Here is a 25,857-nt window from a genome sequence, read left to right on the forward strand (position 1 = left end):
CCGGCACCAAGGGAAACCTACCAAACCTGTGCATTTCTGAAAACTAGAGACCTAGGGGAATCCAAGATGGGGTGACTTGTGGGGCTCTGACCAGGTTCTGTTACCCAGAATCCTTTGCAAACCTCAAACTTTGGCTAAAAAAACACATTTTCCTCACATTTCGGTGACAGCAAGTTCTGGAATCAGAGAGGAGCCACAAATTTCCTTCCACCCAGCGTTCCCCCAAGTCTCCCGATAAAAATGATACCTCACTTGTGTGGGTAGGACTAGCGCCCGCAACAGGAAATGCCCCAAAACGCTACGTGGACACATCACATTTTTTGAAAGAAAACAGAGGTGTTTTTTGCAAAGTGCCTACCTGCAGATTTTGGCCTCTAGCTCAGCCAGCACCTAGGGAAACCTACCAAACCTGTGCATTTATGAAAACTAGAGACCTAGGGGAATCCAAGATGGGGTGACTTGTGGGGCTCTGACCAGGTTCTGTTACCCAGAATCCTTTGCAAACCTCAATATTTGGCAAAAAAAAACACATTTTCCTCACATTTCGGTGACAGAAAGTTCTGGAATCTGAGAGGAGCCACAAATTTCCTTCCACCCAGCGTTCCCCCAAGTCTCCCGATAAAAATGATACCTCACTTGTGTGGGTAGGCCTAGCGCCCGCGACAGGAAATTCCCCAAAACACAACGTGGACACATCACAATTTTTGACAGAAAACAGAGGTGTTTTTTGCAAAGTGCCTACCTGTAGACTTTGGCCTCTAGCTCAGCCGGCACCTAGGGAAAACTAGCAAACCTGTGCATTTTTTAAAACTAGAGACCTAGGGGAATCCAAGATGGGGTGACTTGTGGGGCTCTGACCAGGTTCTGTTACCCAGAATCCTTTGCAAACCTCAAAATTGGGCAAAAAAAACACGTTTTCCACTCATTTCGGTGACAGAAAGTTGTGGAATCTGAGAGGAGCCACAAATTTCCTTCCACCCAGCGTTCCCCCAAGTCTCCCGATAAAAATGGTACCTCACTTGTGTGGGTAGGCCTAGCGCCCACGAAAGGAAATGTCCCAAAACACAACGTGGACACATCACATTTTTTCATAGAAATGGTCTAAATACAATTTGCCCCCCAGGGAAGCGACCCTTGCCTAATGGGTCGCTCCCCATCTCAAAAAAAACAAACAAAAAAAAAAAAACACAAACAAAAAAATTTGCCCTGGCGCCTAGAGGTTTCTGCCCCCCTGGGGGCAGATCGGCCTAATAACAATAGGCCGATCTGCCCCCAGGGGGGGCAGAAATTGCCTAAAATAAATTTAACCCTCAACCCCCCACCGGGAGCGACCCTTGCCTACGGGGTCGCTCCCCCTGCGTGACATTGGCGCCAAAAAAAAATCCCCGGTGCCTAGTGGTTTCTGCCCCCCTTGGGGGCAGATTGGCGTAGCAAAAATTGGCCGATCTGCCCCCAAAGGGGGCAGAAATGGCCTAAATACAATTTTCCCCTCCAGGGCAGCGAGCCTTGTCCAAGGGGTCGCTCCCCATCTGTAAAACAAAAAAATCCCCGGTGCCTAGTGGTTTCTGCCCCCCTTGGGGGCAGATCGGCCTAATCAAAATAGGCTGATCTACCCCTCAGGGGGGCAGAAATGGCCTAAAATAATCCCCCCCCCCCCAGGGGAGCGACCCTTGCCTAAGGGGTCGCTCCCCTTGTGTAAAATTCACGAAAACAAAAAAAACTCCCTGGTGTCTAATGGTTTCTGCCCCCCTTGGGGGCAGATTGGCCTCATCAAAATAGGCCAATCTGCCCCCAAGGGGGGCAGAAATGGCCTAAATATAATTTCCCCCCTAGGGGAGCGACCCTTGCCTAAGGGGTCGCTCCCCACCTAAAAAAAAAAAAAAAAAAAATGATCCCTGGTGCCTATAGGTTTCTGCGTCCCCCGGGGGCAGATCGGCCTAATAATAGGCCGTTCTGCCCCCAGGGGGGAAGAAAAGGCCTTCCAAATAAATGCCCCCCCCTGGGAGCGACCCTTGTCCAAGGGGTCGCTCCCTTATGTCCATTTCAACAAAAAAAAAAATCCCTGGTGTCTAGTGGGGTTTCAAAAGCCGGATTGCAAGCAATCTGGCTTTTGAAACGCTGGGAGAGACTTCAAAGGGAAGGAAATACATTTCCTTCCCTTTGAAGCCTCTCCGGGCCTTCCCCACGTGATCGAAAGAGAAATGCTGAGCATTTCTCTTTCGATCGCATGGAAGCTGACGCGATGGGGGAGGCCCTGTGACAAATCAGCGCGTGCTCGGAGGTGGGCTTCCCCTGCCATCCCTGACTTGGGGGGGTGGAGGGGAACCCCACCTCTGGGCTCTGTGACCAGGACGTAATGGTTACGTCCTGGGCACAGCAGCACTGTGCCTCAGGACATAACCATTACGTCCTGGGCACAGAACCGGTTAAGAGAATGAGTACAGGACAGTGCCAAGTGTAATGGCTGTATTACTTCCCTTAATTATAGGGATGGGGAACGAATATTTAAAGTACCATATGGTATAAATCGCTATGAGATGTTACCAAGTGCATAACAGTATTGGGTATTACTGATAGGATTACCAAGTGAACCAGTCCTTCTCTGGTAGCGCCACTAGAATCTGGAACTCTCTGCCTCCTTCATTTTGACTAACCACCTGCCTAGCAGCCGTCAAAAGGACCTCAAGCTCCTCCTTTCTGACAGATATCTTGATTAAATTACCCTCCATCAGACTTATTTACTTTCTCCACTGCACTTTTATCTGCCTTCGTTTAACTGTTCATTTTCTCTGCCCTATTGTTGTAACTGTCTCTTGTGATAACTCCTGTATACATACACTGATGTAAACATCCAAGCTTTACTAAAATGAATGTAACCTGCTGTAACCCTGTGTTGTAAAGCACTCTGATGCCTGTTTAACTGTTCATGTCCTCTGCCCTGATGATGTAACTGTCTCTTGTAGTAGCCCCTGTATATATATATACACACACACACATATATATATATACAGATGTAAACATCCAAGTTTGACTACTATCAATTTAACCCGCTATAACCCTGTGTGTTGTAAAGCACTCTGATGCCTTCAGTCCACGTCAGCGCTTCATAAAATTGCAAAACAGTGACTACACTGGTAATACTCCGATGAGGCACTAGGGCTTTGCTAATGGGTGGAACAATACCCTGTTGGATCCCAGTGTTAATGATTTAGTCAAACATTATGGTTACAGTTTATCATGATCTTTCTATTTATTGTCATGCAATTTGTAGTAATTCTTCTCATGCAAACGTTGTCCCATTTCTATATGTGGGTTCAATTTCATACATTTGCGTTAATCCTCTGCTTCTCGCTTTTAGTAACCTTGTTATGCATACCTATAATAATTGTCATGCTGTCTGCGATCTATTGTCATTCTGTTTGTACAAAGCTCTTTATGCAATTGTGTGACACAGTAGATTTTGTTACGCAGGAACAGTGATTATAAGGCATGTACTCAGGAGTAACAGTCGATCAATCCATTTGAGGAACTGTTAAACCACAAAGGAGAATTGTACCAAGGCTGCACAACCGCAAAAGACAAGCAACAGAAGAGCAACCCATTGCATGCACTGTTGAATTACCAGTAAGGATTATTCTTAGAAGCAACAGAGGGGCAACCCATTAGAGGCACTGTTAAATGACATTTAAGTATTCTATGGAGTCTTCCCAGAGTAGCAATGAAGCACCCGCTACAGGCCCTAGTAAAAATATTATATGCATATTATAGGCATTATATTAAATAGCAACAGGGGAGTCAAAACATTGGAGGCACTATCAAATCATTAGACTGTATTATATGGAGTCTACAGAGGAGTGACAGACGAGGAACCTATCGGAGGCACAGGTAAACCACCAAGGAACAATATATGGTGCCTACCTAGGAACAACTCACTGGAGGCACTGTTAAACTACAAAGGAGTATTTTACAGACTTTAACCAATAGTAAGAGTTGTTTTGTCCTCCTTTTCCCGTCCTTGATAGGGCATGTTGGGGCAGCACAAAGATACAATTTAAGGAGAACCAGCAGCATTTTCAACTCTACATAACAGAATTTATTTACATTAAAAACTGTTTCCTAAAACACAATCTAATAATTTAAACATAATATTTGAAGAGGAAAAGCCTACCACTTCTTATGAAGAGGTAGGTGAAAGCGGAGTGATGGGTGGGATAATGTGATATGCCATGTGCACTGCAAGCTAGTACGAACTGATAACGTGAATGCATTTGCCATCACTGCCCGCCACCTGGGAGAAAAGTGGGTGCAAGGGAATCTGCAGTAGTACAAGCTGTAAACAGATGCCAGGAGCAAGTAACATTATTCGTTCATACCATGTGAGGCTATCGAAGCAAACTGCTCTGCACGGACTGTAAAGCAGTTTCCTTCAAAGCGGTGACTAGTGGGCAAATGATGCAGATGTCTGAAAGAGTTATCTTAAGACCGTCTGGCCAATCATATCCTGCTGACGAGCTAATATGTCCACACAGTAAAGACTTGCAAAAGGTGTGTACTTTCACCAAGAAACTACTATACAGATGTCAACTAATAGGATATTAGAAAGCCATGGTGGGCTCCCTTCTCAAGTGTAGTGTGTGCCCTGAGAAGTGCAGTAAGAACACATTTAACCTTGGCTTAGCAAGTTCAGATGCACTTAATCTACCTTGCAGTGCCTGTCTTGGAAATAGCATGCCCTTATGGGGTTTTGCACAGGCTACAAAAAGCTTATCAATCAGACAAAAGGCCTTACTTCTGTCAATGTAATACCTGAGTGCCTGTTTGACATCTAAGGTGTGTATTCTCTATGGAATCAGACTGTAGAAAGAACATGGTCAGCTCAATAGTTTGCTTAATATGGAAAGACGATACAAACATGGGATGAAATTTGGAGTTAGTTCTCAGGACTACCCTGCCACTGTACACCTCAGTGAATGATGAGGGATTGCAACTTGCTGATGAATTGGAGCAATGTTATAGCTATGAGGAAGGCCACTTCCAAGAAAGAAATTGTACACCTCAAGAGTGAAGGGGTTAAAAAGGAACCCCACTTAGGTCTCTTTAGAACCACACTGAGGTTCAACACCTCGGCTGGGGGTATTCTTGCAGCTGTCAACCATTTTGAGGCCCTCAATGAATGCCTTAAATACAGGAATCCTGAAGGGGAAACATTTTTCCCTTTTTTATATTTATGCTGCTGCTCCAGCTAAAGGAGGGCATTTTGAGATGTATACAAGACCTGCCTTCTGAAGGTGTAAACAATAACACCTAACATTGTGAACCCTAATTTTGAAGGGGTCTAGTTGTTGGAGATGCAATAGTGGACAAACCTCTTCCACTTATTTGTATAACATACACAAGTAGAAGTAGTAGGTCTACGTGTCTCACTCAGTATGATCATACGCTCCTCAGGGAGGTTTAGGTAAGACCTGAACCACTAGAGCAACACTTTGAACTGTTTCGGATCTGGGTGTCTGAGTTGGCATAGTTGTTGTGTGGGAAGGCCCGGCATGATTGGCATCTTCTTGTGGGGACTGATGGACATCTCCCAGAGCACCGAGTATCAGAACTGCCTGGCAGACGTTGGGGCCACTAGTATGTGGCCCATGGATACCTGCCTTATCTACTTCAACGTGTATGGGATGAGTGTGAGATGGGGGAAGTGTGAGCAAATATCTTCGACCAGTTAGAGCTCTGTAGATGGACTGCAAGTACGGGTACCTGGAGGTGATGTTTTGGCATTTCACATTTTCAGGAGTGGCCAATAGGTCTGTTTCTGTAGCCCTCCCATTGTTGGAAGTACTTCTGGAGGTCTTGATGGAGTTCCCACTCATGGACTTGTTAATGCATCCTGCTGAGCAGATCCGCTAATTCGTTATATGTTCCTGGTAAATGTTATGCCAGCAGGTGAAAGCTGTTGCGGATTACTCAGTGCCAAATCTGTTGTACTAGTGCCGAGAGCTGGTGGGAATGGGTGCCAACCTACATCCAGATGTAGAACGTGGCTGTGATGTCAGTTTTATTTTTAGTAGTAATACGCCCCCTTAAGTAGAAGAAACATTTTCAGGGCTAGTCTGATAGCTTGTAGCCCCATGTATTTTATGTGGCACCCTTGGCGCTGAGGGATCCAGAGCCCCTGGACAGTCATCTCCCAAACAACTGAATGGCAGTTCAATATAATAGGACTGTGTGCCTGAAAAAGAGGCCGAAGCTGTTGGAATGCAATCACCCTCTGGTCACTGCTTTAAAGAAGGGCTGGGTTAGTTGCAGCTGGAGATGTACTGAAAACTAGGTCATAAAGCAGAAAGATTGCTTTTTGTGTGTGCTAGGCATTGTCATCTGCTGCTAATACTCAGCTAGTCATCTAAGTATGAAAATACATAAATGGCCTTTCTGCACAGGTGTGCTGCTCACCCACTAGGCACTTTGTGAACAGCGTTGGAGCTTTATTGTCTCTGAAGGGTAGCACCTTGAACTGGTAGTGCTGTCCAAGTACAATGAACCAGAGGTACTGTTAATGTGCTGTGCGAGTCGCAAAATGAAAGTATGCATCTTTTGGATCAAAAGTGGACATGACGTCACCTTGGCCCAGCAGTGGGATGGCATGCTGTAGAATGGCTTTTTGAAAACGATTGGAGAGGATACATTTGTTCAATGGACAAAGGTTGAGGATTGCCTGGAGGGAGCAGTTCTTTTTTAAAATAAAAAAATACAGGGAATACACCCGTTTGCCATGCTGATGTGCAGGTACTAGTTCTACTGCTCCCATTTGTGAGCGTGTCTGAACTTCGTTCTGTAGGAGGAGAAGGTAATCTGAACTCTGTATGTGGTGGCGGAGTAGGATATCTGATGGGCTGGAACTTCAAGGCAATAACCTTCCAACACAATGCAGAGCCCTCATTAATGAGAGTTTTTTCCACTGAGTTATGAAGGGCCTCAGCCTGCCCCCGACAGGGGTAATATGGTAGCAGAGCGAAGGGGAGAGTCACTGTTTTGCAGCACAGGAGACTTTGGTAGCACCACATCTGCCTCTATAGAACCCTCTGGAGAAGGACTTGGGTTGCTGGTGGTCCTGAAAAGCCTGCTGCTGTGCCTGATGAGGAGGTATCTGTTGTGACCCGCCATGTTTGGAACCTCCCATAGGTTGCTGCTCCCTGAGATTGGGTGTCTGAATGCTGAACTGATGTCTGGGGGACTGCAGGGCACCCATGGACTTAGCTATGTCATATCCTTCTTTATCTTCTAAAGCAGCTGGTCCACCTTAGTGCCAAATATATGCTTACCTTTGAGGGGTAAGTTTAACAGATGCGGTTGCACCTTGGGCCTCAACCCGGACACCTTTAGCCAGGCGCGTCTGCCAAGGAGGACACTGGTATTGATGCCCCCCTCTACAGTGTCTGCACATCGGGGGCACACTGAATATGAGAGTTACTAATACTTCTGCACACAGCAGCCATCTCTAGTCACCTTTTCTGCTGGGTCTCTGGCGAGTGCTTCACCAGCTCCTCTATCTCCTCAGTTGTATCAATTGTATCTGGAGAGGAGGCCCACTGAGTTGGCAAAACACCAATGCGTGACTGCCCCAAGTCCCACTACCTGCCTGCCTGCTTTATCAATCTTTCTAGACACACTGTCAGGAGGAGGGGGGCCCTCCCGTGGCCTTATGCAGAGACCCTTTACATGCAGTATGAACTACCAAGGAGTCTGGGACTATCTGTTTCCTAATATAAGCTGGGTCATATGGAGCAGACTTGTATTTTTCCTCTATCAGTGGGGTTACCACCCTTACTTTTACCGGCTGCTTAAGATCCTCATTGGCAAACTTCAGCATCCACTTGGGCATGGTGAAACAGCATACTATACATTCAGCTTTGGACAAGGTGGACTAGAAAGCCACAACATGTAGTTTTACTTGGTGATTCTGTTCTACCCTCTGAATAACAGCATGGTATGCAGAAGTCATCTGGCGGGGACGGTTTGACAGGGTATGGCTCCAAGTTAAGGTCATCTTGTGGAAGTACTGCATAAGTCTCCAGTGCCCGTGAGTCAATAACCCCCCAGCCACTGGTCTGAATGGTTACTCATATGGGTCCTGGACTGTCTGGATCGCAATCTGAATCCTGCCGATCAGGTGGGGGCACGTGTTGTGGGAGCGGTGGGGTTTGGATGGTAGTAGTGAAAGGGTGTAGGACTAGTGGTGGAGTCCCTCATCCTTTTTGCACTGAAAGGGCATAAGAGGCAGAAGCTCCAGCTCATCCTCTGAAGATTCTTGGTGCTAGTGGTTTGGCAAGAATCTTGTCCATTTCAGAGTGGATGAACATCTTTAATTTTTCATCTGGAACATCTGCCAGATTTTTGCATACGGAATGCTCCTAGATATCTGATCCCAGCATTGAGAGGGATTTCAGAGTCGGTCTCAGTGCTTGTTGTGGAGTGGGCCTTGGTGGCAGCCTCAAAAGACATTTTTCTGAAGCCTGTTGCCTGCGGTGGGGTGATTTTGACACAGTGAGAGGATTTTCAGTGTCGAGAGGGCAGGGTAGCATGGTGAGCTTTAGTACTTTTATGTGGAGCTTTCATGGGCACAGACGCAACCTCTGAAGATAGAGAGGCCTCAGCCAGAGGTGCTAGGCCATAAGGGTATACGGTTTCCAGCTTGGATCTGGGCTTGTTGCTGACTCCACCAGGAGCAGTGCTCTGCCTCAGCTGTAGTGCATTTGGGGGCTCAAGGCTGACCTTCAGGCACAACCTGTGCACGCTGCATGTAGTTTGAATTTGGCCCCAAAGCCGGTGTGTGCTGCAATGGTGGCTCATGGAACACAATCTGCACCTCTCTGCGGAAAGGCAGAACCATCTTGTGGTAAGCCCAGGGATATTTTGTACTAAACCTAGGGCAAAAGTGGATTTGAGAGCTTTCCTTTATGTTGTCGTAGGTAGATTTAGGAGAGTCCCTCAGAGTCCAGGGGAAATGGCAGCTTGAGCCTAACATGTATTGAGGTACTCCGGACTATGGTCAATGGTTCTAAAGATCCATTGGTGCAAACAAAAGCCTTTGACGTACTAAGTAGTTTTCCAACACAGGGCTGAGAAAGAAATTGCTGGAACAGACGCAAATCTGAAAAACTGATAGCTAAAGTATCTAAACACGGCTACTTTGGAGCAGCATTCCCAAGTGCCCAAGCCTGATGGCATTTAAAAAAAAAATACATATATATATATATATATATATATATATATATATGGAAAATGTCACTTACCCAGTGTACATCTGTTCGTGGTATGAGACGCTGCAGATTCACATGCTGTGCATTATCCTGCCATCTAGTGTTGGGCTCAGAGTGTTACAAGTTGTTTTTCTTCGAAGAAGTCTTTTCGAGTCACGGGACCAAGTGACTCCTCCCTTTCGGCTCCATTGTGCATGGGCGTCGACTCCATCTTAGATTGTTTCCCCCGCAGAGGGTGAGGCAGGAGTAGTGAGTATACTAGAGGTGCCCATGCAATGGAATAGTAATGTATGTACCTAATGTCTATTAAAATAATATTTATTTACATATTTACAATTTTCATGCAACTAAAAACAGCTACAGGCTACCGGGGAGGTGGGAGGGCGCATGTGAATCTGCAGCGTCTCATGCCACGAACAGATGTACACTGGGTAAGTGACATTTTCCGTTCGGTGGCATGTGTAGCTGCAGATACACATGCTGTGCATAGACTATCAAGCAGTAATCTCCCCAAAAAGCGGTGGTTTAGCCTGTAGGAGTTGAAGTTGTCTGAAATAATGTTCTTAATACAGCCTGTCCTACTGTGGCTTGTTGTGTTGCTAACACATCTACACAGTAATGCTTAGTAAATGTATGAGGCGTAGACCAGGTGGCTGCCTTACAAATTTCTGTCATAGGTATATTTCCAAGAAAAGCCATTGTGGCGCCTTTCTTTCTAGTGGAATGTGCTCTTTGTGTAATAGGTAATTCTCTTTTTGCTTTAATATAGCAAGTTTGAATATATTTAACTATCCATCTGGCAATGCCTTGTTTGGATATAGGATTACCTGCATGAGGTTTTTGGAAAGCTACAAACAATTGTTTTGTTTTACGAAATTGTTTCGTTCTGTCAATGTAATACATTAGTGCTCTTTTTATGTCTAATGTATGCAAGGCCCTCTCAGCTACTGAGTCTGGCTGCGGAAAGAAGACTGGGAGTTCCACAGTTTGGTTTAGCTGGAATGGTGATATGACCTTTGGTAAGAATTTTGGATTGGTACGGAGAACCACTTTATGTTTATGTATATGTATAAAGGGTTCTTGAATAGTAAATGCTTGTATTTCACTTACTCTTCTAAGTGATGTGATAGCTATTAGAAAGGCTACTTTCCAAGTCAGATATTGCATTCGACAAGAATGCATGGGTTCGAATGGTAGGCCCATGAGTCTTGTTAATACAATATTAATGCTCCACGAAGGTACTTGTGGTGTCCTTGGGGGTATGATACTTTTTAGTCCCTCCATAAATGCTTTAATGACTGGGATTCTAAAAAGTGATGTTGTATGTGTAATCTGCAGATAGGCAGATATTGCAGTGAGATGGATTTTAATGGAAGAGAATGCTAGATTAGATTTTTGTAAGTGTAATAAATAGCTTACAATGTCCTTTGTGGAGGCATGTAGTGGTTGAATTTCATTAGTGTGGCAGTAGCAAACTAATCTTTTCCACTTGTTTGCATAACAATGTCTTGTTGTAGGTTTTCTCGCTTGTTTAATGACCTCCATACACTCTTGTGTAAGATTTAAATGTCAGAATTCTAAGACTTCAGGAGCCAGATTGCTAGATTGAGCGATGCTGGATTCGGGTGTCTGATCTGCTGTTTGTGTTGTGTTAGCAGATCCGGTCTGTTTGGTAGTTTTATGTGGGGTACTACTGATAAGCCCAACAGTGTTGTGTACCACGATTGGCGAGCCCAGGTTGGTGCTTTGAGTATTAGTTTGAGTTTGTTTTGACTTAGTTTGTTGACCAGATAAGGAATGAGTGGGAGGGGGGAAAAGCTTAAGCAAATATCCCTGACCAACTGATCCATAGAGCATTGCCCTTGGACTGAGGGTGTGGGTACCTGGACGCAAAGTTTTGGCATTTTGTGTTTTCTTTTGTTGCGAATAGGTCTAGGTTTGGTGTTCCCCAGCGGTGGAAGTGATCCTGTAGGATCGCGGGATGTATTTCCCATTCGTGAGTTTGCTGGTGATCCCGAATGAAATTGTCGACTAACTGATTCTGAATGCCTGGTATGTATTGTGCTATTAGGCGAATGTGGTTGTGAATTGCCCAATGCCAAATCTTTTGTGCTAAGAAACACAGTTGTGTCGAGTGTGTCTCCCCTTGTTTGTTGAGATAGTACATTGTTGTCATGTTGTCTGTTTTGACAAGAATGTGTTTGTGGGATACTAGTGGTTGAAACGCTTTTAACGCTAGAAATACCGCTAGCAGTTCCAAGTGATTTATGTGAAGTAGTTTTTGTTGATTGTCCCATTGATCCTGTATGCTGTGATTGTTGAGGTGTGCTCCCCACCCAACCATGGAAGCATCTGATGTGATAATAGCTTGAGGCACTGGGTCTTGGAATGGCCGCCCTTGGTTTAAATTTATAGGGTTCCACCATTGAAGCGAGGAGTGTGTTTGGCGGTCTATCAACACTAGATCTTGAAGTTTACCCTGTGCTTGTGTCCATTGTCTTGCTAGGCACTGTTGTAGGGGCCGCATGTGCAGTCTTGCATTTGGGACAATGGCTATGCATGAGGACATCATGCCTAGTAGTTTCATTAAAAACTTTACTGTAAGGAAATGCCTCCTTGGCATGGTTACCCCCTGACTTTTTGCCTTTGCTGATGCCAAGTTATGATTTGAAAGTGTGCTGAGGCCTGCTAACCAGGCCCCAGCACCAGTGTTCTTTCCCTAAACTGTACCTTTGTCTCCACAATTGGCACACCCTGGCATCCAGGTAAGCCCCTTGTAACTGGTACCCCTGGTACCAAGGGCCCTGATCCCAGGGAAGTTCTCTAAGGGCTGCAGCATGTCTTATGCCACCCTTGGGACCCCTCACTCAGCACTGACACACTTCTTGCCAGCTTGTGTGTGCTGGTGGGGAGAAAATGACTAAGTCGACATGGCACTCCCCTCAGGGTGCCATGCCACCCTCACACTGCCTATGGCATAGATAAGTCACCCCTCTAGCAGGCCTCACAGCCCTAAGGCAGGGTGCACTATACCACTGGTGAGGGCATAGGTGCATGAGCACTATGCCCCTACAGTGTCTAAGCAAAACCTTAGACATTGTAAGTGCAGGGTAGCCATAAGAGTATATAGTCTGGGAGTCTGTCATACACGAACTCCACAGCACCATAATGGCTACACTGAAAATCTGTGAAGTTTGGTATCAAACTTCTCAGCACAATAAATGCACACTGATGCCAGAGTACATTTTATTGTGAAATATACCCAGAGGGTATCTTAGAGATGCCCCCTGAAAACATACCCGACTTCCAGTGTGGGCTGACTAGTTTTGCCAGCCTGCCACACACCAGACATGTTGCTGGCCACATGGGGAGAGTGCCTTTGTCACTCTGTGGCTAGTAACAAAGCCTGTACTGGGTGGAGGTACTTCTTACCTCCCCTGCAGGAACTGTAACACCTGGCGGTGAGCCACCTCCCAGACCTAAACACACCCCTAAATTGAGTATTTAGGGGCCCCCAGAACCAAGCAAGATAGATTCCTGCAACCTGAAGATGAAGAAGGACTGCTGACCTGAAGCCCTGCAGAGAAGACGGAGACACCAACTGCTTTGGCCCCAGCCCTACCAGCCTGTCTCCCCATTTCAAGAAAAACTGCAACAGCGGCGCGTCCCCCAGGGTCCAGCGACCTCTGAAGCCTCAGAGGACTACCCTGCATCTAAAAGGACCAAGCACTCCCGAGGACAGCGGCCCTGTTCCACAAAGACTGCAACTTTGCAACAAAGAAGCAACTTTTAAAGACCACACGTTTCCTGTCGGAAGCGTGAGACTTTCCACTCTGCACAGACGCCCCCGGCTCGACCTGCGGAGAACCAACACTACAGGGAGGACTCCCCGGTGACTGCGACCCTGTGAGTAGCCAGAGTTGACCCCCCCTGAGCCCCCCCAGCGATGCCTGCAGAGGGAATCCAGAGGCTCCCCCTGACCGCGACTGCCTGTTTCAAAGAACCCGACGCCTGGTAAAGACACTGCACCCGCAGCCCCCAGGACCTGAAGGATCCGACCTCCAGTGCAGAAGCGACCCCCAGATGGCCCTCTCCTTTGCCCAGGTGGTGGCTACCCCGAGGAGTCCCCCCCCCTTGCCTGCATCGCTGAAGAGACCCCTGGGTCTCCCATTGAAACTTATTGCAAACTCGACGCCTGTTTGCACTCTGCACCCGGCTGCCCCTGTGCCGCTGAGGGTGTGCTTTCTGTGCTGACTTGTGTCCCCCCCCGGTGCCCTACACAACCCCCCTGGACTTCCCTCCGAAGTCGCGGGTACTTACCTGCTGGCAGACTGGAACCGGTGCACCCCCTTCTCCATTGAAGCCTATGTGATTTGGGCACCATTTTGACCTCTGCACCTGACCGGCCCTGAGCTGCTGGTGTGGTAACTTTGGGGTTGCCCTGAACCCCCAATGGTGGGCTACCTTGGACCCAACTTTGAACCCTGCAAGTGCTTTACTTACCTGAAAAACTAACAAATACTTACCTTCCCCAGGAACTGTTGAATTTTGCAGTGTCCAATTTTAAAATAGCTTATTGCCATTTTTGCCAAAACTGTACATGATATTGTGTTGATTCAAAGTTCCTAAGATACCGGAGTGAAATACCTTTCATTTGAAGTATTACTTGTAAATCTTGAACCTGTGGTTCTTAAAATTAACTAAGAAAATATATTTTTCTATATAAAAACCTATTGGCCTAGAATTGTCTTTGAGTGTGTGTTCCTAATTTATTGCCTGTGTGTGTACAACAAATGCTTAACACTACCCTCTGATAAGCCTACTGCTCGACCACACTACCACAAAATAGAGCATTAGAATTATCTCTTTTTGGCACTATCTTACCTCTAAGGGGAACCCTTGGACTCTGTGCATGCTATTTCTTACTTTGAAATAGTACATACAGAGCCAACTTCCTACATTGGTGGATCAGCGGTGGGGTACAAGACTTTGCATTTGCTGGACTACTCAGCCAATACCTGATCACACGACTAAATTCCCCAAATTGTCATTAGAAACAGATTTTTTAAATTTGAGCTATTTTTCTAAATTTTTAGAAAGTCCTGCTAGGGCCTTGTGTTAGTCCCTGTTAGCATTTCTTTTAGAGTTTAAAAGTTTTGTAAAAGTTTGAATTAAGTTCTAGAGATAGTTTTAGATTCTTAAAAAGTATTCCAACTTTTAGAAACAAAATGTCTACTACAGAAGAGATTGTGATGGAACTCAACCTCACCCCTTACCTGCATCTTAGGATGTCAGACTTAAGGTCTCTCTGTAAAATCAAAAAGATAAAGACCGGTTCAAACCCTACCAAAATACAGCTCCAGGAGCTCTTGGCAGAGTTTGCTAAAAACAACCCTTCTGATGATGCCCTCACAGAGGGGGACACTAGTGAGTTGGAGGAACACCCACCTCCAGTCCTAGATAGGGAGACCAGGGTTTCTCCAACCCGGACTCCAAATGTGATAGTCAGAGATGCTGCTTCTCTCACAGTCCAACTCTGGAAGCATTGAGGACAGCCTTAAAGAAGATGACCTGCTAGCCAGGTTGGCCAAAAGATTGGCTTTGGAAAGACAGATCCTAGCCATAGAAAGGGAAAGACAAGAGATGGGCTTAGGTCACATCAATGGTGGCAGCAATATAAATAGGGTCAGAGATTCTCCTGACATTCTAAAAATCCCCAAAGGGATTGTAACTAAATATGAAGATGGTGATGACATCACCAAATGGTTCACAGCTTTTGAGAGGGCTTGTGCAACCAGAAAAGTAAACAAATCTCACTGGGGTGCTCTCCTGTGGGAAATGTTCACTGGAAAGTGTAGGGATAGACTCCTCACACTCTCTGGAAAAGATGCAGAATCCTATGACCTCATGAAGGCTACCCTGATTGAGGGCTTTGGATTCTCAACTGAGGAGTACAGGTTTTAGGTTCAGGGGGGCTCAAAAATCCTCGAGCCAGACCTGGGTTGATTTTGTTGACTTCTCAGTCAAAACACTAGATGGTTGGATTAATAACAGTGGTGTAAATGATTATGATGGGCTGTACAATCTGTTTATGAAAGAACACCTTTTAAGTAATTGTTTCAATGATAAACTGCATCAGCATCTGGTAGACCTAGGACCAATTTCTCCCCAAGAATTTGGTCAAGACTAGGGTGACCAAGACTTCCACAGGGGGTGACCATAAGAAAGGGGTCACAAAGACTCCCCAGGGGAAGAGTGTTGAGACATCCAAGGGTAAAAGTAAAGAGTCTTCTACAGGGCCCCAAAAACCTGCTCAGGAGGGAGGGTCCAAAGCCTCTTCACAACCCAATTTTGGGTACAAGGGTAAAAACTTTGATCCCAAAAAGGCCTGGTGTCGTAGCTGTAATCAGCAGGGACACCAAACTGGAGACAAGGCCTGTCCCAAGAAAGGTTCCACTTCAAACTCTACTCCAGTTAGCACTGGAATAGCCAGTCTCCAGGTGGGATCAACAGTGTGCCCAGAGCAAATCAGGGTTCACACTGAAGCTACATTAGTTTTTGAGGGTGGGGTGGACTTAGCCACACTGGCTGCCTGGCCCCCTAATATGCAAAAATACAGGCAGCAACTCTTAATTAATGGGACTAGTATAGAAGGCCTGAGGGATACAGGTGCCAGTGTCACCATGGTGACAGAGAAACTGGTTTCCCCTGGTCAATACCTGGCTGGACAAACTTATCCAGTCACCAACGCTGACAATTAGACTAAAGTACATCCCATGGCTATGGTAACTTTATAGTGGGGAGGGGTCAATGGCCTGAAACAGGTAGTGGTCTCCTCAAATATCCCTGTAGACTTTTTGCTTGGAAATGACCTGGAGTCCTCAGCATGGGCTGAGGTAGAACTCAAAACCCAGGCAGCCATGCTGGGTATACCTGAACTGGTGTGTGTCAAGATAAGGGCTCAATGCAAGGCTCAGGGTGAAAAGTGGTGTTGGAGCCTTTGATAATGGCCCAACCCTCCAAGAGGAAAGGAAAGAAGACTGGGGAACCAGCTTCAACACAACAAAAGAAAGGGAACCTCTCTTCCCAGGAAGAAGTTCTGCCCTCTGAGGGAACTGAGCCCATGGAGTTGGAACCTTATCAGGTTGAACTCTTAGGCCCAGGGGGACCCACAAGGGAACAGTTGTGTAAAGGGCAAGAAACCTGTCCCTCTCTTGAAGGCCTTAGGCAGCAAGCTGCTGAAGAGACCAAAGGAAAAATCACTGGAACAGATAGAGTCTATTGGGAAGATGGACTCCTCTACACTGAGGCAAGAGATCCCAAACCTGGTGCCACTAGGAGAGTGGTAGTGCCTCAGGAGTTTAGGAAGTTCATTCTGACCTTAGCTCATGATATTCCACTTGCTGGGCATTTGGGACAAACTAAGACTTGGGAAAGGTTAGTTAACAATTTCTATTGGCCCAACATGTCCCAGAAAGTAAAGGAATGTTGTGTCTCCTGTGCCACATGTCAAGCCAGTGGTAAGACAGGTGAACACCCAAAGGCCCCCCTCATTCCACTTCCAGTGGTGGGGGTCCTCTTTGAAAGAGTGGGTGTGGACATAGTGGGTCTACTTGAACCTCCCACAGCCTCAGGGAACCAATACATACTAGTAGTAGTGGATCATGCTACTAGATACCCTGAAGCAATTCCCCTTAGGCCCACTACTGCCCCTGCAGTAGCTAAAGCACTCATTGTTATCTTTACCAGAGTGGGATTTCCTAAGGAGTTGGTGTCTGAAAGGGGTACAAACTTCATGTCAGCATACCTGAAGCATATGTGGAATGAGTGTGGGGTGACTTACAAATTCACCACACCATACCATCCACAAACCAATGGTCTTGTAGAAAGATTTAACAAGACATTGAAAGGCATGATCATGGGGCTCCCTGAAAAGCTGAAAAGGAGATGGGATGTCCTCTTGCCATGTCTGCTTTTCGCCTACAGAGAGGTGCCTCAGAAGGGAGTAAGGTTTTCCCCCTTTGAACTTCTGTTTGGCCATCCTGTAAGGGGACCACTAGCTCTTGTAAAAGAAGGCTTCGAGAGACCTCTTCATGAGCCTAAACAAGATATAGTGGACTATGTACTAGGCCTACGTTACAGGAGTACATGGAAAAGGCAAGCAAAAACCTTGATGCGAGCCAACAACTCCAGAAGATGTGGTATGACCAAAAAGCTGCTATGGTTGAGTTTCAGCCAGGGCAGAAAGTCTGGGTTCTGGGGCCTGTGGCTCCCAGGGCACTTCAGGACAGATGGAGTGGCCCTTACCCAGTGCTAGAGAGAAAAAGTCAGGTCACCTACCTGATAGACCTAGGCACTAGCAGGACCCCCAAAAGGGTGATCCATGTGAACCGCCTCAAACTCTTTCATGACAGGGCAGAAGTGAATCTGTTGATGGTGACAGATGAGGACCAGGAAGCTGAGAGTGAACCTCTCCCTGTTCTCCTCTCCCCAGACCCTAAAGATAGCTAAGTTGATGGAGTGATCTATTCAGACACCCTCTCTGGCCAACAGCAATCTGACTGTAGGAAGGTCTTACAACAGTTTGCTGAGCTCTTTTCCCTAACCCCTGGTCAGACACACCTGTGTACCCATGATGTGGACACAGGAGATAGCATGCCTGTCAAAAACAAAATTTTCAGACAGTCTGACCAAGTTAAGGAAAGCATCAAAGTGGAGGTCCACAAGATGCTGGAATGGGGAGTCATTGAACACTCTGACAGCCCCTGGGCTAGCCCAGTGGTCTTAGTCTCCAAACCTCACACCAAAGATGGAAAGAGAGAGATGCGGTTTTGTGTGGACTACAGAGGACTTAATTCTGTCACCAAGACAGATGCCCATCCCATTCCAAGGGCAGATGAATTGATTGACAAACTAGGTGCTGCCAGATACTTAAGTACCTTTGACTTGACAGCAGGGTACTGGCAAATCAAAATGGCACCAGGAGCAAAAGAAAATACAGCATTCTCCACACCTGATGGGCACTATCAGTTTACTGTTATGCCCTTTGGTTTAAAGAATGCCCCTGCCACCTTCCAAAGGTTGGTGAATCAAGTCCTTGCTGGCTTGGAGTCCTTTAGTGCAGCTTATCTTGACGATATTGCTGTCTTTAGCTCCAGCTGGCAGGATCACCTGCTCAACCTGAAGAAGGTTTTGAAGGCCCTGCAAGCAGCAGGCCTCTCTATCAAGGCATCCAAATGCCAGATAGGGCAGGGGACTGTGGTTTACTTGGGACACCTTGTAGCTGGAGGCCAAGTTCAGCCACTCCAGCCCAAGATCCAGACTATTCTGGACTGGGCAGCTCCAAAAACCCAGACTCAAGTCAGGGCATTCCTTGGCTTCACTGGGTACTACAGGAAGTTTGTGAAGGGATATGGATCAATAGTGACACCCCTCACAGAACTTACCTCCAAGAAAATGCCCAAGAAGGTAAACTGGACTGTAGAATGCCAACAGGCCTTTGACACCCTGACACAACCTATTTGCACATCACCAGTTCTAAAAGCTCCCGATTAATCCAAGCAGTTCATTGTGCAGACTGATGCCTCTGAACATGGGATAGGGGCAGTTTTGTCCCAGACAAATGATGATGGCCTTGACCAGCCTGTTGCTTTCATTAGCAGGAGGTTACTCCCTAGGGAGCAGCGTTGGAGTGCCATTGAGAGGGAGGCCTTTGCTGTGGTTTGGTCCCTGAAGAAGCTGAGACCATACCTCTTTGGTACTCACTTTGTAGTTCAAACTGACCACAGACCTCTCAGATGGCTAATGCAAATGAAAGGTGAAAATCCAAAACTGTTGAGGTGGTCCATCTCCCTACAGGGAATGGACTTTATAGTGGAACACAGACCTGGGACTGCCCATGCCAATGCAGATGGCCTTTCCAGGTTCTTCCACTTAGAAAATGAAGACTCTCTTGGGAAAGGTTAGTCTCATCCTCTTTCGTTTGGGGGGTGGGGGGGTTGTGTAAGGAAATGACTCCTTGGGATGGTTACCCCGACTTTTTGCCTTTGCTGATGCCAAGTTATGATTTGAAAGTGTGCTGAGGCCTGCTAACCAGGCCCCAGCACCAGTGTTCTTACCCTAAACTGTACCTTTGTCTCCACAATTGGCACACCCTGGCATCCAGGTAAGTCCCTTGTAACTGGTACCAAGGGCCCTGATGCCAGGGAAGGTCTCTAAGGGCTGCAGCATGTCTTATGCCACCCTGGGGACCCCTCACTCAGCACCGACACACTGCTTGCCAGCTTGTGTGTGCTGGTGGGGAGAAAATGACTAAGTCGACATGGCACTCCCCTCAGGGTGCCATGCCAACCTCACACTGCCTTTGGCATGAATAAGTCACCCCTCTAGCAGGCCTTACAGCCCTAAGGCAGGGTGCACTATACCACAGGTGAGGGCATAGGTGCATGAGCACTATGTCCCTACAGTGTCTAAGCAAAACCTTAGACATTGTAAGTGCAAGGTAGCCATAAGAGTATATGGTCTGGGAGACTGTCATACATACTGAAAACTGGGAAGTTTGGTATCAAACTTCTCAGCACAATAAATGCACACTGATGCCAGTGTACATTTTATTGTGAAATACACCCAGAGGGCATCTTAGAGATGCCCCCTGAAAACATACCCGACTTCCAGTGTGGGCTGACTAGTTTTGCCAGCCTGCCACACACCAGACATGTTGCTGGCCACATGGGGAGAGTGCCTTTGTCACCCTGTGTAGTAACAAAGCCTGTACTGGGTGGAGGTGCTTCTCACCTCCCCCTGCAGGAGCTGTAACACCTGGCGGTGAGCCTCAAAGGCTCACCCCCTTTGTTACAGCGCCACAGGGCATCCCAGCTAGTGGTGATGCCCGCCTCCTCTGGCCACGCCCCACTTTTGGCGGCAAGGCCGGAGGAGATAATGAGAAAAACAAGGAGGAGTCACTGGCCAGTCAGGACAACCCCTAAGGTGCAATGAGCTGAGGTGACTCTGACTTTTAGAAATCCTCCATCTTGCAGATGGAGGATTCCCCCAATAGGATTAGGGATGTGCCCCCCTCCCCTCAGGGAGGAGGTACAAAGAGGGTGTAGCCACCCTCAGGGCTAGTAGCCATTGGCTACTAACCCCCCAGACCTAAACACCCCCCTAAATTGAGTATTTAGGGGCCCACAGAACCAAGCAAGATAGATTCCTGCAACCTGAATACGAAGAAGGACTGCTGACCTGAAGCCCTGCGGAGAAGACGGAGACACCAACTGCTTTGGCCCCAGCCCTACCGGCCTGTCTCCCCACTTCAAGAAAAACTGCAACAGCGACGCATCCCCCCAGGGTCCAGCGACCTCTGAAGCCTCAGAGGACTACCCTGCATCTAAAAGGACCAAGAACTCCCAAGGACAGCAGCCCTGTTCCACAAAGACTGCAACTTTGCAACAAAGAAGCAACTTTTAAAGACCACACGTTTCCCGCCGGAAGCGTGAGACTTTCCACTCTGCACCCGACGCCCCCGGCTCGACCTGCGGAGAACCAACACTACAGGGAGGACTCCCCAGCGACTACGACCCTGTGAGTAGCCAGAGTTGACCCCCAGAGCCCCCCCAGCGACGCCTGCAGAGGGAATCCAGAGGCTCCCCCTGACCGCGACTGCCTGCTTCAAAGAACCCGACGCCTGGTAAAGACACTGCACCCACGACCTGAAGGATCCGACCTCCAGTGCAGAAGCAACTCCCAGGTGGCCCTCTCCCTAGCCCAGGTGGTGACTACCCCGAGGAGTCCCCTCCTTGCCTTCATCGCTGAAGAGACCCCTGGGTCTCCCATTGAAACCTATTGCGAACCCGACACCTGTTTGCACTCTGCACCCGGCCGCCCCTGTGCCGCTGAGGGTGTACTTTCTGTGCTGACTTGTGTCCCCCCCGGTGCCCTACACAACCCCCCCTGGTCTGCCCTCCGAAGTCGCGAGTACTTACTTGCTGGCAGACTGGAACCGGGGCGCCCCCTTCTCCATTGAAGCCTATGCGGTTTGGGCACCTTTTTGGCCTCTGCACCTGACCAGCCTGAGCTGCTGGTGTGGTAACTTTCGGGTTGCCCTGAACCCCCAACGGTGGGCTACCTTGGACCCAACTTTGAACCCTGTAAGTGCCTTACTTACCTGAAAAACTAACAAATACTTACCTCCTCCAGGAACTGTTGAATTTTGCACTGTGTCCAATTTTAAAATAGCTTATTGCCATTTTTGCCAAAACTGTACATGATATTGTGTTGATTGAAAGTACCTAAGATACCGGAGTGAAATACCTTTCATTTGAAGTATTACTTGTAAATCTTGAACCTGTGGTTTTTAAAATAAACTAAGAAAATATATTTTTCTACATAAAAACCTATTGGCCTGGAATTGTGTGAGTGTGTGTTCCTCATTTATTGCCTGTGTGTGTACAACAAATGCTTAACACTACCCTCTGATAAGCCTACTGCTCAACCACACTACCACAAAATAGAGCATTAGAATTATCGCTTTTTGCCACTATCTTACTTCTAAGGGGAACCCTTGTACTCTGTGCATGCTATTTCTTACTTTGAAATAGTACATACAGAGCCAACTTCCTACATATACCGTGTAGCGTTTGTTTGGTTGTATGCTTGATCTTACATTTTGGAACGACTGGACTCTTTGTGGACTTGGAGTGGCAATTGCCCTTTGTGTGTTGCTCCCAAGTATTGTTGTATTTGGGTTGGTTGCAGATGTGATTTTTGGTAGTTTATAGAGAACCCTAGTTTGCGTAGAGTTTCTATGACGTATTGCGTGTGAAAAAGACATTGTTGTTGAGTGCTGGTTTTTATTAGCCAGTCATCCAAATATGGGAATACGTGCATGGGCTGTCTCCTTATGTGAGCGGCTACTACTGCTAGGCATTTCGTGAATACTCTGGGGGCTGTTGTTATCCCGAATGGTAGCACTTTGAATTGATAGTGTATGCCCTGCATTACAAACTTTAGGTATTTTCTGTGAGAAGGATGGATGGGTATGTGGAAATACGCATCCTTGAGATCCAATGTTGTCATGTATTCCTCCTTTTATAGTAAGGGAACCACGTCTTGAAGTGTTACCATGTGGAAATGATCTGATTTGATGAAGAGATTCAGTGTTCTGAGATCTAAGATAGGTCTTAACGTTTTGTCCTTTTTTGGAATCAGGAAATATAGTGAGTAGAAGCCTGTTCCTTTTTGGTGATTGGGTACGAGCTCTATTGCTTGTTTTTGTAGCAGTGCTTGGACCTCTATTTGTAACAGGTCTAAGTGTTGCTGAGACAGTCTGTGCAGTTTTGGTGGCACGAAGCTGCTGGCCTTCACCGTGACCTGCAGACGCCACACTGGGTCGCATTGCCCCACTTCACACCACAACCCCAGTCTCATCGACGCTATCATCAGATGACTTCACCGAGCCGCTGCTCACACTGCAACATGTAGGCCCCGCACTCCAGCATTGCCTGCTCACACCGCAGCCTGGGCATCCTCAACGATGCCGCTCCTGCTGCCACTGGTGCCGCTGCCTGCACTGTGGGCTGTTGACACCGCTTGTGAGGAGCACGAAGCACTGTCCAGCCCCGCACCAGTGGCTTGGGTCTACAGACAGCGCTTCCGAACGACAACGCCGCTGACTGCACCATGACTGTAGACACCGCACGTTGCACCGCCCCTCTTCACACAGCAGCCCTGGTCTCAACGACACCAATGGACGCAGTCACCGAGCCGCTGCCTGCACCGTGACCTGTGGGCACCGCAAGTCGCATCGTCCCGCTTTGCACCGCAGCCCCAACGCCATCCATGTCAGCGCTCTGGACTTCATCAGCCCAGAGTTCGATCTGCAACGCATGTGACTTCAAGGGCCCGACGACTCCTGCACTGACTATGGAACCGACATCAGCGACGCCGCTCTCCGGAGCTCACTGCGAGGATCACAATGCCCTACAAATCCAAGGTACTGTTGCAGGTCTTCCCGACACTGTTGCTGGCCTGCAACAGAGTGGACGGCCTGAACTGTTGATCACAACGCCATGATAGCCCCAGGTGGAGCTACTGACTTCAAGGAACTGTATTTTTTAGTAAATCTTGCAGAATTCATATTTTACTCGTATTTGGTCTTGTTTTAAATAGATAAATATTGTCTATTTCTCTAAAACTGGTGTGGTGTCCTTTTGTAGTGTTTTCACTGTGTTACTGTGGGTTATGTGCAAATGCTTTACACATTGCTTCAGAAATAAACCTGACTGCTTGTGCCAAGCTACCAAGGGGGTGAGCAGGGGTTATCTGAGCGAGTATCTCCCCTATCCTGACTTATAGTGAGGGTCCCTACTTGGACAGGGTGCAAACAGACTGCCAACTAGAGACCCCATTTCTAACAATGCTGAAGAGTTCCTTGCTGTTGTGTGCGTGTGAGTAGATACTATTTCTTTTTGATGCTCCTGATGAGTTGGTGGTGGTGGCTCTGAAGTTTCTTTGGGCTTCTGTGGATATGGTGTTTCTCCAGATTTTCTCGAGGTGTCGACAAGTGTGTTTGGATTCTCGGAGTTCTGGGGTGAACAAGCTGACTTTCTTGGTGTGGGTGCTGTTCTTTTTGAGGGGGGGGGGCTATGATGTTGGTGATCCATTTGTGAAAGGTGTGTGCTGCGGGGTTTGGGTTGTCGTGTGTGATGGATGGGGCAGAGTTGGCGAGGGCGACAGTGAGCTGGTTGTCGGTGATTCTTGCCCAGCTTCTATGGGATGGTTGGTGCTGGGGTCTGATGACGGGTGTGTTGAAGGTGAAATGGATGCATTGATGGTCTGTCCATGGAAGTTTAGAGGTGTGGCTGAAGGTAACAGAGGTTCCTGTTGTGAAGATGGGGTCGAAGGAGTGTCCTGCTGAGTGCGTTGGTTCTGTCACGATCTGTCTGAGCCCTATGTTGTGGGTTTTGTCTAGGAGGGATGCCGTGTTGGGGTCTTGTAGGTTGTAGAGGTGGAAGTTGAGGTCTCCCAGCAGGGTGTAGTTGGTGGCTGTGATGGCTTGTGCAGTGATGCAGTCAGTGATGGAGTCGGTGAAGGGTTCGCGGGGTCCAGGTGGGTGGTAGATGAGGGTTCCCCGAGGGTGGATGTCGGGCTGGTCTGTAGTTTGAAATGAAGGTGTATCATCAGGCTTGTGGAGTCTTCGCAGTGTGTTCTCAAACGGATGTTGGACTACTGAACGATAGCGAATCCTCCATCCCCCCCCCCCCCCACCCCGGGCGGTCTTTGCGGGTGATCTTGTAATCTTGGGGAATGGCGATGACCGGGCCTGAGGTTGCGTTGGTCCATGTCTCGGTGAGGAAAGCGAGGTCCGGGGTGGTGCTGTCAAGGAGGTCCCAGATTTCAGTAGCATGTTTATGGAGGGAGCGGATGCTGAGGATGCATTTCAGAGGATTTGGTGTCGGTGTGTTGTTGCGGGAGGGTTGTGCTGGGTCCAAGGTCTTGGTGGTGGTGTAGGATTGGCAGCAGCGGAGGCAGCTGATGGGTCCATGGGTGTCGGCTTGTGATGCATGCTTACAGTTGTTGTTGCGTCCTGGGTTGAGTGCTGCTGGTGTGTAGAGGTGGCGGGTTCAGGGGTCCTGGCACTGGTCGGGCTGCGGACGGGCAAGCCTTTGGCGGCTTGGCCGCGCAGCAGCCGCCATTAAGTAGGGAGGGGGGGCGGGGCCACAGGGGCAGCAGCAAGAGGGAAGAGGTAAAAAGCAAGAATGAGAATGCGAGAAAAAAAAAAAAAAAAAAAAGAGGAAAATGATAGGGAAAAAAAAAAAAAGAGGAAAGAAAGCGAAAAGGCACAATCCGGCACACTAGAAAGAAAAAACATGAAAGGGAGAAGACAGAGAAGAAGAGGCCGAGGAAAGCCTGGCAGAAGATCAGAGCTCTCCCACTAGACACCAGGGATGAGGCACAGGCAGGAGCCTACGGATGGAGGGCCTCGAACTTCTGACCGGGGTCAGAGTTTGAAACACACGGGCTGTACTTACTGGTAGAGCTACACAGAGGCAGAGCGGTTCACTGACCAGGTCAGTGGGGCTGCTCTTCCTTCCGCGCAGCCACCCCAATTAAGAATCCTTTGCAAACCTCAAAATTTGGCAAAAAAATAATACTTTTTCCTCACATTTCGGTGACAAAGTTCTGGAATCTGAGAGGAGCCACAAATTTCCTTCCATCCAGCATTCCCCAAAGTCTCTCGATAAAAATGGTACCTCACTTTTGTGGGTAGGCCTAGTGCCTGCGACAGGAAATGCCCCCAAAACACAGCCCGGACACATCACATTTTCCCCAAAGAAAACTGACCTGGTTTTTGCAAAGTGCCTAGCTGCGGATTTTGGCCTCTAGCTCAGCCGGCACCTAGAAAAACCTAGCAAACCTGGACAATTTTTAAAACTTGACACCTAAGTGAATCCAGGATAGGGTGACTTGTTGGGCTCGCACCAGGTTCTATTACCCAGAATCCTTAGCTAACCTCAAAATGTGGCAAAAAAAAAAAAAAAAAACTTTTTACTCACATTTCGGTGCTGCAAAGCTCCGGAATCTGAAGGCAGCCACAAACTTA

This window comes from Pleurodeles waltl, chromosome 10 (genome assembly GCF_031143425.1).
Source record: "Pleurodeles waltl isolate 20211129_DDA chromosome 10, aPleWal1.hap1.20221129, whole genome shotgun sequence".
Taxonomy (NCBI): Eukaryota; Metazoa; Chordata; class Amphibia; order Caudata; family Salamandridae; genus Pleurodeles; species Pleurodeles waltl.